The following is an 18,297-nucleotide window of genomic DNA, read 5'->3' as shown; positions in this document are numbered from 1 at the left end:
CTTTCACATGGGTGAGAAATTCAACTACAAAATCACACCCAAAGGTCTGTTTTCTAGAACCTCTTCTGGCACTAAATATCAGCCTGCATTCCTTAGAAAATGGAGCCTGAATCAAAGATTGTATGTTAATGCTTCCTTGGGGTTTGTCATCCCAAGGAAGCAAAAGCGAGGGGGGAAAAGAGAACTAAAACAGAGAAGGAAGGAAAGAAATACAAGCTAAGTGCTTTACTTAGCTAGCCAGAGCTCCACAAAAATCAAGGTCAGTTGCTCAGTCACATGGAATCTCTTCAGTGAGGTCACATGAAACCAGTATGTCTTGGAATAGTTCATAGTAAGGAAGAAGTGTGAGGAATTTATATGTCAGCAATTTTTCATTGTCTAGTCTCATGCTTGCCAACAGGGTCTTAACAGTCTGCACTTTGGAATTGTGTTAACTCCTTCCACCGGCCCATTGCTGGGAAAGCCAGAGCCTTCATAAGTCCAGCTGGGTCAGTCGTGAGTGCCAAAGCTTCTGGTGTTCCTACTGTAGCAGGCTCAACTGAGTTCATGCCAAAGGCTAGCGCTTGCCTCCTGATGATGCTGAGGCAGCCCATCAAGTTTGGAGGTGAGGCAAGGATACAGACGGCTGGAACACATCTAAACTGAATCTGTGCCGCTACAGGAAAGACTTTGGTGTTTACTTAGAGATGGGGAGCTATTGGAGGGATTTGAGCAGAGAAGAGACACATCTGAAAAGTTTTAACAGGATCCCTCTGGCTGCCCAGGAGGGCAGGGACAGACGCGAGGGGACCAGTTAGGAGTCAGTTGCAATAATCCAGATGTATCCATCAGAGTTCCATCAGAGAAGCAGAACAATTAGGAATGATAAGAAGAAGGCATTTGTTAGAGGTATTTGACCAATTATGCAATTATGGGTGCTGGTTACACAGTTGACATACAGCTGTTGCTTGCGTATCTGATCGTGGGCTAGGAGTTAGCAGGTAAGCCCTAAATGATGGGTGTTCTGAAAAGTGGACATAAAATGGTGGAGGGCAAGGTCAAACTGGCACCATGAAGATGAATGGAATCTGTAGACCCTCCCCCATTTCTCTCTCCTCACCTCTACATCTCCAATTTTGATGATGACCAGCGAGAGAAGCTAGTGCCCTTCATCAACACATCCTGGAGTTGGAGAAGCTGAAGGCAGAGACTGGGGCAGGAAGAGGGTGCTGGAGGAGCTGTGGCCCGGCTGCAGCCTCACATGGATGGGGAGGTGGGCAGTAGATCAGTGAAAACATGCATGAGTTGCACAGCACTTGACTCTGTACTAGCCGTCCAAACATAAGCATGGCCGCAGCTTCATTTCACCTTCTAGAGCCGCCTAAATCTCCCTCTGGGGCTAATTGTCACCCAACACTATACAAGGAAAGGAACTCTGGAAAACATAGTTGCAGCTTAGCTGAGTTGACATAATACAATACAAACCACCACACCAGAGGAGAAATTGAAATGAATGGGGCCAGAGTCGGTGGGATAGCATCACTGACTCTATAGACATGAGTTAGAGCAAGCTCTGGGAGTTGGTGATGGACAGGGAAGCCTGGTGTGCTGCAGTCCACGGGGTCATAAAGAGTCAGACAGGACTGAGCAACTGAACTGAGTCTAACTAGGCCAGAGTTTTGATAACAGGGGTGTGAGAAGTGCTTGAATTCTGAAAGTATCCTGACTATCCCTCACTGTCTGAATCTATTTGGTTTTTGAGCTTGGATGGTAAGTTCTGATGTGACAGTAGTCATGTCACCTTGAGTCTGATGAAGGAAAAACAAAAAGGTCCACCACCCACTTCTACAGGGCCTGGGACAATGCTGTAAATGGAAGCTCACCTACCTGATGTCTAAATATTTAAAAACTCTAAATCAAGACAGAAGTCTATTATTTAAGACATCTTCTATCTTCATACTTTAACAAACATAGTTTCATAATGACAAAATGAAAAATATGTATGGAAAACTATGGTTTTTATATGACCGATAGCTTATTAAAATGACTAAATTATCATAGTACATACCTGGGTGTGGAAATACTTAGATGAGAAATAAAAAATATATATATACACAATTAATAAGTTATTATGTATTTATTCCAAATGAGAAAGGCTTCCCTGGTAGATCAGCTGGTAAAGAATCTGCCTGCAATGTGGGAGACCTGGGTTCAATCCCTGGGTTAGGAAGATACCCTGGGGGAGGGCATGGCAACCCACTCCAGTATTCTTGCCTGGAGAATCCACATGGACAGAGGAGCCTGGTGGGTTAGAGTCCATTTGGTCGCAAAGAGTCAGACACAACTGAGCGACTAAGTGCATAGCACATATAAGAAAGAAAAAAAAAAAGAGGAGGCTGGCTTAGCCCTCACAGCTAGGTCATGGTATTGAACATAAGTGACCACACTGAATACCAGTCTCAGACGAAGTTACTCTGAGACCATGATTAAATGAGACAAAACAAGGCCATTTTATATTTTGTCTAAGCATAGCCAACGAAGTCACTGTGCCATCCATAAAATATCAAAGCCCCCTTAGCTACAATGAGTGACTGCTGCTGCTGCTTGGCTGCTTCAGTCGAGTCTGACTCTGTGAGACCCTGTGGACTGTAGCCCACCATACTCCTCTGTCCATGCAAAGAGTTGACTCATTGGAAAAGACTGATGCTGGGAGGGATTGGGGGCAGGAGGAAAAGGGGATGACAGAGGATGAGATGGCTGGATGGCATCACCGACTCGATGGACATGAGTCTGAGTGTGAACTCCGGGAGTTGGTGATGGACAGGGAGGCCTGGCGTGCTGTGATTCATGGGGTCGCAAAGAGTCAGATACGACTGAGCCACTGAACTGAACTGAACTGAATCACAGAATCGCCTTTGCTATCTGACATCTAATCTGGAGCAATCCCTCACTTTCTCAGACCTTCCCCCAAGTAATTCAACCCGGGATCCTATAACAGGACCCTAACACTGTCTGAAACGTTCCGTGATTTCCAGTGGTGTGTGTTCTCCCTCACTGCTGGGAGTTATAAATCCAACTTGTTTAACTACAGGTCTGTTTCTGGGGGACTGAAGGGTACCAGCGCACCTAGAATGTGTTTTTCTTGATTTTGTTTCAGCAAAATTACTAACAATTTTTCACAGTCAAAATTTTCACATAGGGCTTCCCTGGTGGTCTAGCGGTTAAGAATCTACCTGCCAGTGCAGAGGACATGGGTTTGATCCCTGGTCCAGGAAGATCCCAAATGTTGAGAAGCAACTAAGCCCATACAGCACAACTACTGAGCCCACCTGAGGCAGCTACTGAAGCTTGCAAGCCTCAAGGCCGTGGTCCAAAGCAGGAGAGGTCACTGCACCACAGTGACGAGCAACCTCCGCTCGCTGTAACTAGAAAAAGCTGGAGCACAGCGATGAAGACCCAGTTCAGCCAAAAAGAACTAAATAAATCTTTCAAACTCTTTTCCACATAATCTGTGTTTTCCTGACAGCATTTGGAAACTATAACCTGCGGGCCAAATCAAACTTGTTGCCTGTTTTTGTAAATGAAGTTTTATCAGATCACAGCCACATTAATTCATTCACATATTGTCTATGGGGGCTTTTCATGCACAGTGCAGAGTAGTTATGACAAAGACTGTAACGGCCAACGAGGCCTAAGATATGTACTCTCTGTCCCTATATAGGAAAGTTTACCAACTTCTGAGCTAAAGAATTAAAGTTAAAATGTAATTGTTTTCACATAAATACTGGAGAGGGCATGGAGAAAAGGCAACCCTCTTGCACTGTCGGTGGGAATATAAATTGATATAGCTACTATGGAGAAGAGCCACTATTTTCAAATGTAATCGAAAAAGACACAGGTATACCAGTGTTCATTGCAGCACTATTTACAATAGCTAGGACATAGAAGCAACCTAAATGTCCGTTGACAGATGAATGGGTAAAAAAGTTGTGGCATATATATATAATGGAATATTACTCAGCTATAAAAAGGAATCCACTTAAGTCACTTCCACTGAGGTAGATGAAGCTAGAGCCTATTATACAGAGTGAAGTATATCAGAAAGAGAAAAACAAATACTATATATTAATGCATATATATGGAATCTACAAGGATGGTACCGACGAACCTATGTGCAGGGCGGCAGAGGAGACACAGACATAAAGAACAGGCCTGTGGACACAGCCGGGCAAGGAGATGGTGGGACAAATTGAGAATAGCATTGAAACATACACATTACTACATATAAAATGGCCAGTGGGAATTTGCTGTATGGCCCACAGAGCTCAAATCTGATGCTCTGTAACAATCTGGAAGAGTGGGATGAGGTCGGAGGTTTAAGAAAGAGGGGGCATATATGTACCTATGGCTGATCCATATTGATGTATGGCAGAAACCAATGCAATATTGTAAAGTAACTATCCTCCAATTAAAAATAAATAAATTTAAAAAAGAAAATATAAAACAATTAAATTAAAATGTAATTATTTTCAGAATACACAAACTTTCATACATTTTCATTAAAAATAACTAAAATAAATATGAAAATTTTAAATTAAATTTTTCTTATATATGTAAGTTTTAAAAAATTATTCCAAAAGATTTAAATCATAAATACAAATAAAAAAGCAAGCTATACCTATTAATATAACATTTTAAACCAAAATTGAAAGCTGATACCTTTTGTTTTGGAAGATTTTATCAAATCTTTTTTTTTTGAAGAAAATTTTCTACCATTTTACTGTGCAGTATCTGAGAAAATGCTAATAGAAAGAACTGGTATTATGCTTCACACATGATCTAGATCTATATATATATGCTGCTGCTGCTGCTGCTGCTTAGTCGCTTCAGTTGTGTCCGACTCTGTGCGATCCCATAGACGGCAGCCCACCAGGCTCCCCCATCCCTGGGATTCTCCAGGCAAGAACACTGGAGTGGGTTGCCATTTCTTTCTCCAATGCATGAAAGTGAAAAGTGAAAGTGAAGTCACTCAGTCATGTCCGACTCTTAGTGACCCCACGGACTGCAGCTCACCAGGCTCCTCCGTCCATGGGATTTTCCAGGCAAGGGTACTGGAGTGGGGTGCCATTGCCTTCTCCACTATGTATATATACCGATGAATAATAAAGCGAAAGTCATGTCTGACTCTTTGCCACCCTGTGGACTATACAGACCATGGAATTCTCCAGGCCAGAATACTGGAGTGGGTAGCCTTTCCCTTCTCCAGGGGATCTTCCCAAACCAGAAACTGAACCCAGGGCTCCCTCATTGCAGGTGGATTCTTTACCAGCTGAGCTATGAGGGAAGCCCAGATGAGTAATATGACTTGTTTAGTTGGAAAACTTCCCTTGGCTGCCATGCGCAGCTGTTGTGCTTGCCAAGGTTATTTATGAGGACCTCTCGTTTGAAATTGAAACTGGAAGAGAAGCAAGAAAATGGACACTTGGGCACTACTGGTAAATAATGTTTTGTCATGCAAGGATTTATGACTACATTCATGCTATCAGAGAGAAAGGATTTGGCAAGTCAACCTATTTGGTGTTTCTCTTGCATAAGTTCTTCTAACTCTCAATCTTCCCCAGACTCTGAAGCAGTGTCTGTCTCTGATGTTGGCAGTGACACAAGTTGTAAACCTTACAGCAATCAACACAGTCAACTTTTATTTTGGGGACATAGGGCAAGAGATTTTAGAAGCATTCCCTGGGGACTGAATGGTGCTAGTCCTAGAGCAGGTATTTATGATTATAAGTTGTTCTGTGCCAGCGCTGAACTTCAGAACCTGACAATCAGAGGCACTTGTATGTTCTCTATTTGATGTGTGTGTGTGATATATGCATGCATGCATGCATGCTAAGTCGCTTCAGTTGCATCTGACTCTTTGTGACCCTATGGACTGTAGCCCACCAGGCTCCTCTGTCCATGGGATTCTCCAGTCAAGAATACTGGAGTGGGTTGCCATGCCCTCCTCCAAAGTATCGTCCCAACCCAGGGATCGAACCTGTGTATCCTGTAACTCCTGCATTGCAGGTGGATTCTTTACCGCTGAGCCACTGAGGAAACCTGGTATATAAGTAGGGCCTCCTAAAATAGACCTACATCTAAGGATGGTTGTAGTTGTAAAGGCTCAGATACTGAAGGACACTTCTAAATATTTATCTGTGTCTTTTTGGTTTCTGAGTTTGGAGAATAGGAATTCAACTAGTGAGGGATATCTAGCATTTACTGACAGATCAGCTGTGAGATATGAGAAAAAGAGGAGTCAAGGATGACATTTTTGACCCAAACAACTGGGAAATGGAACTCTTGTTAACTGAAAGGGGGAGGACTCTATCCTTTTTCTGCTGGTTGAACCCCACGTGAACCAGCCTTAATCACACAGACAGGGGAAGGAACCTGGGTGCCTGAGTGACAACAGGGAGCACGGCCACCAGATGACCTGGAGTGTGAGTCCGTAGACTACGACTGTCTTAGTTAGTCCAGGCTGCCATAGCAGAAGACCATAACCTGGGTGGCTAGTCAACAAGAGAGATTTATTTCTCCCAGTTCTGTAGGCTGGGGAGTCCAAAACAAGGTGCTGGCAGATTCAGTGCCTGATGAGGACATGTGCTTTCTGGTTCCTCTCTTCTGGGTCCTCACATGGTGAAGGGAGCCAGGGAACTCTCAAGGGCCTCTCTTATAAGGACACTAATCCCTTTGGTGATGGGGTAGCCTCTTGAGCTAACCACCTGTCAAAGCATCCACTTGCAAATAACTATCATATTCCAGATCAGGTTTCAACATATGAATTTTGGGAGGACATATTCAGTCCATTACAATTATATAAGAAAAAAAAGAACTGCCATCTTGTTCAAGCTGCTGAGTGATTGTTCATTCTCCTTGTAACAGCAGCCCAGGCTTACCCTAGGTCCCCACACCCAACCCAATCCGGGAGCAGTAGAAAAGGAATAGCTGATGGATGTGACTCCCTGTGCTTGAGGGTGGCACAGGGAACAGTGGCACATTTTCTGTGGTAGCCTTGAGCAGAGTAGGCGTGGTGATGTTGTTGGCAGACATGAAGAGGAGGACATGGCAGCAAGCCACGTGGACGATGACACTGGATGGGAAGGGCCAGGTTAGGAAGCGAAAGTCAAAGTGTTAGTCGCTCAGCTGTGACTGACTCTTGGCAACCCCATGGGTTGTAGCCCACCAGGCTCCTCTGTCCATGGAATTCTCCAGGCAAGAATACTGGAGTGGGTAGCCATTCCCTTCTCCAGGGGATCTTCCCGACCCAAGGATCAAACCTGAGTCTCCCTCATTGCAGGCAGATTCTTTACCATCTGAGCCACCAGGGAGGACTAGATATTCCTTACCTGGCTCCATTTCACCTGTGTTTGTGATTCAAAAGACTTCTAGAACTTTGATGCAGGCCCTGAGGAATGTGTGGAGAGCACTCTAAATTATTTTTCCTTCTACGCCCATGGGCAACTTTCAATTTACACACTGGATCCCATCCCCACTCACCCACAAAGACTTTGTTCCTGCACGTTTCTCTTCCTTCTCTTGTAGCATTGAATTTCCCTTTAATAAACACCATTTGAGAAAAAAGGCACAGCTTCCCTTGACCCCCAGGCTTCCCTTCAATTATTATTCTATTTTTGTTTCCCACTTTCTCTAGATGCTTCTCTATAATTCCCCAACTCTACTGCCTCACCTCCCATTCTCTCTCTCTCTCTCTCTTCTTTTCTTCCTCTGTTCTGTCTTCAACCCATCCCAAGAACTCTTTTCTTCCTGCCAACCCAGTGAAACCAGTCATGGCAGGGTCACCAAACCCCCTTTACCAGGTGGTCACTTCTTTTTTGAAGCCCTTTCTTCACTTGGCTTCTGAGACACCAAACTCTCCTAGTTTTCTTCCTGCCTCATTGGCTGAACCTTCGCAGTCTCATTTGCTTATTACTCTTCTCTGCCTCCTCCATCCCACCCTCAGTTTCCAACCTCACAATATTTGGAGCTCCAGGCTTGTCTTTGGAATTCTTCCTTAACTCTTCCCAGATGATTTCATGGCTTTTGAAACTATCTACATGCTCATGATTTTCAAATTATACTTGCAGCCCTCGCTAATACTCTGCACCCCAGATTTGTATCTCTAACTGCCTATTCATCCTACAATCATCTCAAAATTATCATGGCCAATAATGGAAGCTTTGCTGTGCCCTTCCAAATTAGCACCTCCACTACTCTTTCCATCTCAGTGAACGCCATCACTTTGACACAGTTGCTCAGGCCCCACACAGGACACACACCCTTCATTCCTCTCTATTGCTCACACCAGTATCCAATCTCTTGGCTGGCCATTTAAGTTCTAGTCTCGAAACTTACCCCATCTTCATGATCATGAATTTGGTAACAAATAGTTTCCTAAGCATCACAACAAAGGCATGGGCAACAAAAGAAAAAATAAATAAATTGGATCGCACCAAAATTAAAAGCTTTTATGCATCAAAAGACATTATCCTATTACTCAGTCCTCAAAAAGAAAGCATGCCATTTGCAGCAACATGGATGGACCCAGAGATTATCATACTAAGTGGAGGAAGTCAAAGACAGATCATATGATATTACTTATATATGGACTCTTTAGAACTTATATAAGTGAACTGATTTACAAAGCAGAAATAGATTCACAGACATAGAAACAAATTATGGTTTCCAAAGGAGATAGTAAGAGATGGGGAAATAAATTAAAAATTTGGGATTAAAACAGACACACTATTATATATAAAATAGGGACTTCCCTGGTGGTCCAGTGGCTAAGACTGCAAGCTGCCAATGTAGGGGGCTTGCATTTGATCCCTGATTGGAATCTATCCCTGTGGCATAGATTCTCCATGCTACAACTAGGAGTTTGCATGCCACAACTAAAAAGATTCCATATGCCACAACTAAAGAACCCATATTATGCAACAAAGATTGAAGATCCCACATGCTGCAAGGAGGACTCAGAGGAGACAAATAAAAAAATATTAAAACAAAATAAAATAGATAAACAACAATGACCTACCATATACCTGGTGACTATACTCAATATCTTATAATAAATTATAATGGAAAAGAATCTGAAAAAGAATATATATGTATACATATATATTACATATATATAACTAAATAGAGGAACTAAAGAGCCTTTTAGAAAAAGTGAAAGAGGAGAGTGAAAAAAACTGGCTAAAACTCAACATTCAAAAAACGAAGATCATGGCATCTGGTCCCATCACTTCATGGCAAATAGATGGGGAAACAATGGAAACAGTGACAGACTTTATTTTCTTGGGCTCCAAAATTATTGCAGATGGTGACTGCAGCCATGAAATTAAAAGACGCTCACTCCTTGGAAGAAAAGCTATGACCAACCTAGACAACATATTAAAAAACAGAGACATTACTTTGACGACAAAAGCCTATATAGTCAAAGCTATGGTTTCTTCAATAGTCATGTATGGATGCGAGAGTTGGACAATAAAGAAAGCTGAACGCCAAAGAACTGATGCTTTTGAACTATGGTGTAGAAGACTCTTGAGAGTTCCTTGGACTGCATAGAGATCAAACCAGTCAATCCTAAAGGAAATTCAGTTCAGCTCAGTCACTCAGTTGTGTCCGACTCTTTGCAACCCCATGAATTGCAGCACGCCAGGCCTCCCTGTCCATCACCAACTCCCGGAGTTCACTCAGACTCACGTCCATCGAGTCAGTGATGTCATCCAGCCATCTCATCCTCTGTCGTCCCCTTCTCCTGCCCCCAATCCCTCCCAGCCTCAGAGTCCTTTCCAATGAGTCAACTCTTCACATGAGGTGGCCAAAGTACTGGAGTTTCAGCTTTAGCATCATTCCTTCCAAAGAACACCCAGGGCTGATCTCCTTCAGAATGGACTGGTTGGATCTCCTTGCAGTCCAAGGGACTCTCAAGAGTCTTCTCCAACACCACAGTTCAAAAGCATCAATTCTTCCACTCTCAGCCTTCTTCACAATCCAACTCTCACATCCATACATGACCACAGGAAAAACCATAGCCTTGACTAGATGGAACTTTGTGGCAAAGTAATGTCTCTGCTTTTGAATATGCTATCTAGGTTGGTCATAACTTTCCTTCCAAGGAGTAAGTGTCTTTTAATTTCATGGCTGAAGTCACCATCTGCAGTGATTTTGTCCTGAATATTCACTGGAAGAACTGATGCTGAAGTTGAAGCTCCTGTACTTTGGCCACATGATGTGAAGAACCTACTCATTAGACAAGACCCTGATGCTGGGAAAGATGGAAGACAGGAGGAGAAAGGAACGACAGAGGATGAGATGGTTGGATGGCATCACCAACTCAATGGATATGAATTTGAAACAAGCTCCAGGAGTTGGTGATGGACAGGGAAGCCTGGCGTGCTACAGTCAATGGGGTCACAAAGAATCAGACATGACTCAGCAACTAAACTGAACTGATACACTAGAAACTAACACAATATTGTAAAACAACTATACTTCAATTTTAAACTTTTTTTTAAAAAAAGACATTATCCAGAGAGTGAAAAGACACCACAGAATGGGAGAAAATATTTGCAAATTATATATCTGATAAGGGATTAATATCCAGAACATACAAAGAACCCCCACAACTCAACAGCAAAAAACAATCCAATTAAACAGTGGGCAAAAGATTTCAACAGACATTTCTCCAAAGAAGATGTACAAATGACCAATAAACACATAAAAATACACCCATCATTAATCATGAGAAAAATACAAATCAAAACCACAATGAGAAGATCTCTTCAGACTTCTTAGAATGACTATTATAAAGAAAAATAATGCAAAATAAGTGTTGGCAAGGATGTGGAGAAGTTTGAACCCTTATTCATTGTTAGTGGTACTGTACATTACAGCCATTGTGAAAAACAGTTTGGAGGTTCCTCAAAAAGTTAAACATGGAATTACCAAATGATCTAGCAATTCCACTCCTAGGTATATAGCCCCAAGTAATTGAAAACGAGGACTCAAACAGATACTTGACCATCAATGTTCATAGCAGCATTATTCAGTAGCCAAAAGGTGGGCAAAACCCAAGTGTCCAACAATAGAGGAAAGGATAAACACAATATGATATATACATACAATGGAATATTATGCAGCCATAAAAAGGAATGAGATTCTACAACACGGATGAACCTTGAAAATAAGCCAGATACAAAGGGACAAATTTGTCTGATTCCATTTATATGCGATATCTTGAATAGGCAAGTTCATGAAGACAAGGAGTAGAATAAAGGTTACCAGAGGCTTGAGGGAGGGAGGAGCTTAATGGGTACACAGTTTCTGTTTGGGATGAAGAAAGTGTTCTGGATATGAATATATAGGTGGGTGGCTACAGATAGTCACGAGAGCTGCAGAACTGTGAATGCATTTAATGCCACTGAGTTCTAGCTCTAACGCTGGTTGAACAGGCAGATTATATGCACTTGACAATGATGTGTTTGTGTCCACGCTCAGCCGGTCCGCCTCTTTGTGACCCCACACACTCTAGTCTTCTTGGCACCTCTGTCGCCCTCCAGGCCTCTCTGTTCTGGATTTCCCAGGCAAGAATACTGGAGTAGCTTGCCATCTCCTTCTCCAGGGGATCTTCCCAACTCAGAGATGGAACCCTCATATCTTGCATTTCCTGCACTGGCAGGCAGATTCTTTGTCACTGCGCCACCTGGGAAGCCCCTTTTACCACAATAAAAAAAGAAAACAAAACAAAATGTATTCCAAATCTGACCACCTTTCTCCATCTCTACCTTTTCCTCCTAGTCATCATCACCTTTGGCCATCTAACTGGTCTCCCTGCTGCCATTCTCATCTCAGGTTAGCCAGAGGGATCTTTTAAAATGTACATCGGATCCCACACTCTGCAGCTCAAAACCTTCCAATGACTTCCCACAACCTTGGACAACATCCGGGCTCCTTACCATGGCTCATAAACCCTAGAGGATTTGGCTGCTGGCTGCCTCCCTAACCTCTTACCAGTCTCCCTTTCACTCCTCTAGGCAAGCCACACCGGTCTTGTTGTTACTCATACCTGCCCAGCGTTCCTAGCCTCAGGACCTTTGCACTTACTGTTCCCTCCATCTGGAATTCTTTCCCCCAGATCTTCAAGTGGTTGATACTTTCACTTCATTTATATGCCTGGTCTTGTGTCACCTCCTCTGGAAAGCCTTCCTGACCATTCTATCTGAAATAGAGCCTCTCCCATCATTCCCTGTCCATTTCCCCTGCTTTATTTATTTATTTAAGTTTTTGACTGCACTGGATCTTTGTTGGGGCTTCCCTGGTGGCTCAGATGGTTAAGAATCTGTCTTCAATGCAGAAGACTCAGGTTCAATTCCTGGGTCGGAAATATCCCCTGGAGAAGGCAATGGGTCTTTGTCGCTGAGAGTGGGTTTTCCCTACTTGTGGTGAGTGGGGGCTACTCTCTTATCGTGGTGTGCAGGCCCTAGAGTGCAGGCCCCGAGGCACATGGAATCTTCCCTGACCAGGGATCCAACTCATGTTCCCTGCATTAGCAAGTGAATTCCTATCCTCTGTACCACCAGGAAAGTCCTCCCTGCTTTATTTTTTATCTGAGCACTTAGCGTCACTTGAAATTACATTATACACTTGCTGACTTATGTATCATGTCTCTCATCTCTGGAATGTAAGCTTCATGAGAGCAGGGACTTGGTCATATTCATTGATGTGCTTCCAAAGCCTAGCACTAGATACTAAATGTACAATGCATGTTTATTTGATAAATATGGAAGGAAAGTTATGACCAAACTAGACAGCATATTAAAAAGCTGAGACATTACTTTGGCAACAAAGGTCCATCTAGTCAAGGCTATGGTTTTTCCAGTGGTCATGTATGGATGTGAGAGTTGGACTATAAAGAAAGCTGAGCGTGGAAGAATTGATGCTTTTGAACTGTGGTGCTGGAGAAGACTCTTGAGAGTCCCTTGGACTGCAAGGAGATCCACCTAGTCCATCCTAAAGGAGATCAGTCCTGGGTGTTCATTGGAAGGACTGATGTTGAAGCTGAAACTCCAATACTTTGGCCACCTGATGGGAAGAGCTGACTCACTGGAAAAACCCTGATGCTGGGAAAGATTGAGGGCAGGAGGAGAAGGGGATGACAGAGGATGAGATGGCTGGATGGCATCACCAACTCAATGGACATGGGTTTGGGTGGACTCCGGGAGTTGGTGATGAACAGGGAGGCCTGGTGTGCTGTGGTTCATGGGGTCACAAAGAGTTGGACACGACTGGGCGACTGAACTGAACTGAATATGAAAATTAAATTCTGTTACATGTCAATTATATCTCAATAAATCTTTAAAATTAGCTTTAAAAAAAGAAATTAAAATTCAGTTTTTAGAAAAGTTTTATTTCTGAGTTTGTGGATCAAGAATTTACACCTGATAATAGAGGCCACTTTCACCTTTTATCAACTCCTCCTCTTTCCCCCTGGACCTACACCACCTCCTTAGCATGAAGATTTTCAGGAGACTGTGACTAGGAGGCAAGCAGTGACATTCTAGGAGAGCTGACGTCATTGAAGCTAAGTGTCCCCTCTCATGTACTTCCATAATACCCTAAGCACAGCACAATTCAGACATCCATTATTCTGTTTATGGTTATTCCCCCCGCCCTTTTCTTCTGTTAGTGTGAACAATCCTGCTAGAAATATTCTCTTTTCTGACTGCTCCCACAGGGACAAATCCAAAGACACAGGGAGGGAGACTCGATAAAGGAAAGAAGGGATAAGGTTTGACCAGCTAGACATTCAGCAAACACAGGTGTGTGTTCAGATTAGTTCAGGAAGCATCAGTCACTGCCCTCATTTCCCTGGTGGCTCAGGTGGTAAAGAATCCACCTGCAACGGGGGACACCTGGGTTCAATCCCTGGGTTGGGAAGATCCCCTGGAGAAGAGCATGGCAACCCACCCCAGTATTCCTGCCTGGAGAATCCCCACGGACCGAAGTGCCTGGAGGGTTACAGTCCACGGGGTTGCAAAGAGTCAGACACAACTGAGTGTCTAAGCACAACGACAGCTCATGACACTGTTGAGTGAGGTCTCCCTGCTTTCCTCTGGGCTTTGGTGAAACCACTCTCCTCTCTGAACTCTCTTGCTCATGGCTCCTTTGCAGACATCTCCTCCTGACCAGAGCTCTGTTGGATGAACTTCCTCCTGACTCAGGAAGGAGCACTGCTATCTTCTCTCTCTAGGCTTCCAACGTAATACCATCCAGTCTCCAGGCATTCAATACCACATATATGTGGATCATTTTCCCCCAAGCTGTGGTCATCCCAGGCCTCTCCTCTAGAGATATACAGACTAGAGCCATTGCCTACACAATGTCTCCCTCTGGATGTCCTATTGACATTTAGAACTTACTATGTCAAAAACATAACATTCAACATTCAGAAAACTAAGATCATGGCATCTGGTCCCATCACTTCATGGGAAATAGATGGGGAAACAGTGTCAGACTATTTTTTGGGGGCTCCAAAATCACTGCAGATGGTGACTGCAGCCATGAAATTAAAAGATGCTTATTCCTTGGAAGGAAAGTTATGACCAACCTAGATGGCATATTCAAAAGCAGAGAGGTTACTTTGCCAACAAAGGTCTGTCTAGTCAAGGCTATGGTTTTTCCAGTAGTCATGTATGGATGTGAGAGTTGGACTGTGAAGAAGGCTGAGCGCCGAAGAATTGATGCTGTTGAACTGTGGTGTTGGAAAAGACTCTTGAGAGTCCCTTGGACTGAAGGAGATCCAACCAGTCCATTCTGAAGGAGATCAGTCCTGGGTGTTCTTTGGAAGGAATGATGCTAAAGCTGAAACTCTAGGACTTTGGCCACATCATGAGAAGAGTTGACTCATTGGAAAAGACTCTGATGCTGGGAGGGATTGGGGGCAGGAGGAGAAGGGGACGACAGAGGATGAGATGGCTGGATGGCATCACTCACTCGATGGACGTGAGTTTGAGTGAACTCCGGGAGTTGGTGATGGACAGGGAGGCCTGGCGTGCTGCAATTCATGGGGTCGCAAAGAGTCGGACTGAACTGAACTGAATGTCAAAAATAAAACTCCTGCGAATTCCCTGGTGGTCCAGTGGTTAGGACTTCTAGCTCCCACAGCCAGGTGCCCAAGTTTGATCTGTGGTTGGTGAACTAAGATCCCACAAGAGGCAAATTGTGTTCAAAGAAATATAATAATAGGGGACTCAAACTGGGACTCTGTAACCACCTAGAGGGGTGGGATGGGGAGGGAGGTGGGAGGTAGTTTCAAGAGGGAGGGGACACAGATATACCTATGGCTGATTCATGTTAATGTTTGGCAGAGACAAACACAATACTGTAAAGCAATTATCCTTCAATTAAAAATAAATAAGTTTAATTATTTCTATATAAAACCCTTGGCTTTGTCTCTGAAACCTGTTCTTCTGGTCTTTCCTTTTGCTGGAAATGATTCTATCATCCACACACAGCCAGGCACATAGATTATAATCTCTCCCCTTCTCTCACCACCTCCTAAATCCGGTCCATCTCTAAGTCCTGTTGACTCTATCTTCAAAATGTATCTTGACTCTTTTCACTTATCTCCACTTCAAACCTGTCATCATCACCTCTTACCTGGATGACTGCCATAGCCTCCTCAGTGATCTCTGTGCATTTACGCTGGCCCCCACAGTCTAGTCTCTGCATAGAGGCCAGGCAAATCTTCAAAAAAGAGATTTCTGTCACTTTTCTGCTTAAAAACTGCCTATGACTTCTTTCCCATTATACTTCATAGGCTGCGCTTTGAGAAAAAAATCATATCCGTATCAAGGTCTACAGGCTTTACACATCTGGCCCCTGCTGACTCCTGCTGACCTCTCTACTTGCCTTCTGTCCTACTAAGCTCCAGCTATACTGGCCTCTCCTCCATTTCTTGGAAATGCCAAGCAATATTCTACCTCAAGATCATAACCTTTCCCTCTGACCAGAACATTCTTGGCCAAGTCATATGTCTAAGTCCTCAAACTTCAGACCTTGGCATCTCTTCAGAAAAAATTTCCCTGACCTCTTCTCTACCCCTGTGACTCCTCCTTCCTTTTCCCCTCAATTTTGTTCTTTATCCCTGTAGTGTTTCTTTTCTTTTTTTTTTTTTCATTCACAGTCCTTGCCATTTAGCTGTCTTTGCCTCTAGACTGTTGGCTTCACAAGTGCAGGGATCACATTAGTTTTATATGCCAGTGTATCTCCAGTGCCTAAGCCAGAGCCTGGCATATAGTAAATACTTAAATATTTGTTGAGTGAATTGATTATCCTTGCACTGGATGAAAAGGATACAGGACCCAGGTATAGTGTTTCTGTTCCAGATGCGATAGTCTAATGGATGGATAACAAGTAAATAGGTAGTTGCAAAACTTGTAAAGAATACAGTGGAGATCAGAACTGGAGGCGATAGAAACACAGCGAGGCCCATACCCCAGTGTGAAGTATGCGTGTGAGCAGTGAAGAATTCAGTGGCAATTAATACATTCACAATGTTGTGCACTGTGATGGTCAACATCTCTATCTGAAAATGTTTGGTGAGCTCCATTTGGTGGACATTTGGTGGTGTTTCAGGGGCCCTCTGGAACCATAGTCCTTTAAGTCTTGGTACAGAAAAGAATTCAGCAAGAGCAAAGTGATAGATAAGAAGTGATTTATTAGAATAGGAAACTTGCAAGGCTTACAAGTGGGTAGCCTTACCAATACTGCGCCCTGAGAACTTACTGGGCTACAGTTTTATAATCAAAGGAAAAATGGGGAGGGGAGAGCTTTTTTTGTTTTTCTTGAGTACACGTCATATTTTCATCATCAGCTCCTCCTCCAGGTTGAATATGGAAGTTTTCTTGTCCCTACATGGTCAAGCTAGGTCCACAAACTTGCTTTGTTTTGTTTTAATGTGTGCAAAGAGCATGTCTTAGAGATCATTAACTTACTGAGCTCCCTGGGAAGTACGTGGGTCTAATGCCGTGATTGTCTTATTGCTTAGGGCAGGTCTTCTGCTTCTGCTGCATGGTTCTCTTGTTAAGCAAATCTGCTCTCTTGAGTAATCATTAACTTACAGGGGTTGCCCATATTTTTTCTACTTAATATCTCCTAGTGGGATTAACTATTTAATTACCTGCTCTGTCCCTGTCCTATCTAGTTCCAAAGCATTTCCCTCATTCCAAAGGAAAACCACTTACCCATGAAGCAGCTTCCCCTCTTCCCCTCCAGCTGCAATTTTTGATCCCCACAATGACCTGATTCTACAACTGAGAAAAGTGAGGCTCTGAGCAATTAAGCCATGGTGAGAAGTTTAGGTTAAGGTTACAGAGCCAGTAGACATGGAGCACTGATTTTGTACCTTAGTTTTCTGACTCCAGAGTTCAAATCGTTGATTAATACACATATTTGGGACTTCCCTCACAGTACAATGCCTAAGAATTCACCTGCCAATGCAGGGGACATGAGTTCGATCCCTGGTCCAAGAAGATTCCATATGCTGAGGAGCAACTAAAAGTCCCTACACCACAACTATTGAGCCATACTCTAGAGTTTACTGGTTGCAACTACTGAACCCATGTGCCGAAACTACTGACGCCCGTGTGCCCTAGAGCCAGTGCCCTGGAACAGGAGAAGCCACCGTAATGAGAACTCGACAGTAGGCTCCATCAGTGCAACTAGACAAAGCCTGGCAGAGGAACCAAGACCCAGCACAACCAAAAATAAATATAGTTTTAAAAAATACACAACTTTCGGCAAAATCACAAGTAGGGGGCTGCATTTGGGTATCAAAGAGAGAAAATTTGGTGGAGGCGGGATTTATAAGCTATAAATGTGCCCTCGGTTGTTTAAAACTAAAAAACAAAACCGCACATTGAGGTAAAACTGCAATTAGTATGGCTCAGGTGGTTGGCAGAGTCAAAAGTAATAGCCCCAGAGCAGCTATGAAGCAGACTTGGAAAGGTCAGCACTGCAGGAAGCTTTGCCAAAGTCTCAAGAAAAAAACTCTGTACTTCCTTGGACAGCCCCTAGACGCACCAGGCTGGGAACTGGAAGTGGCGACTGGAAAGAGGCAGAGTAGCCGGGAGGACGTGGCTTGCTTTCCGGTGGCCAGATCTAACTAGGAAATGCCAAGTGGTTGTTCGAGAGATATAAACTGAGGGTGCAACTGGATAAGACACAATAGAGAGCAGGCCTTAGGCCAATTGCATCCCACTTGGAGGGGTC

This window comes from Bos javanicus, chromosome 2 (genome assembly GCF_032452875.1).
Source record: "Bos javanicus breed banteng chromosome 2, ARS-OSU_banteng_1.0, whole genome shotgun sequence".
In the NCBI taxonomy this organism is placed as follows: Eukaryota; Metazoa; Chordata; class Mammalia; order Artiodactyla; family Bovidae; genus Bos; species Bos javanicus.
The sequence above is the reverse complement of the archived record's forward strand: the minus strand, read 5'-3'. Positions refer to the sequence as shown.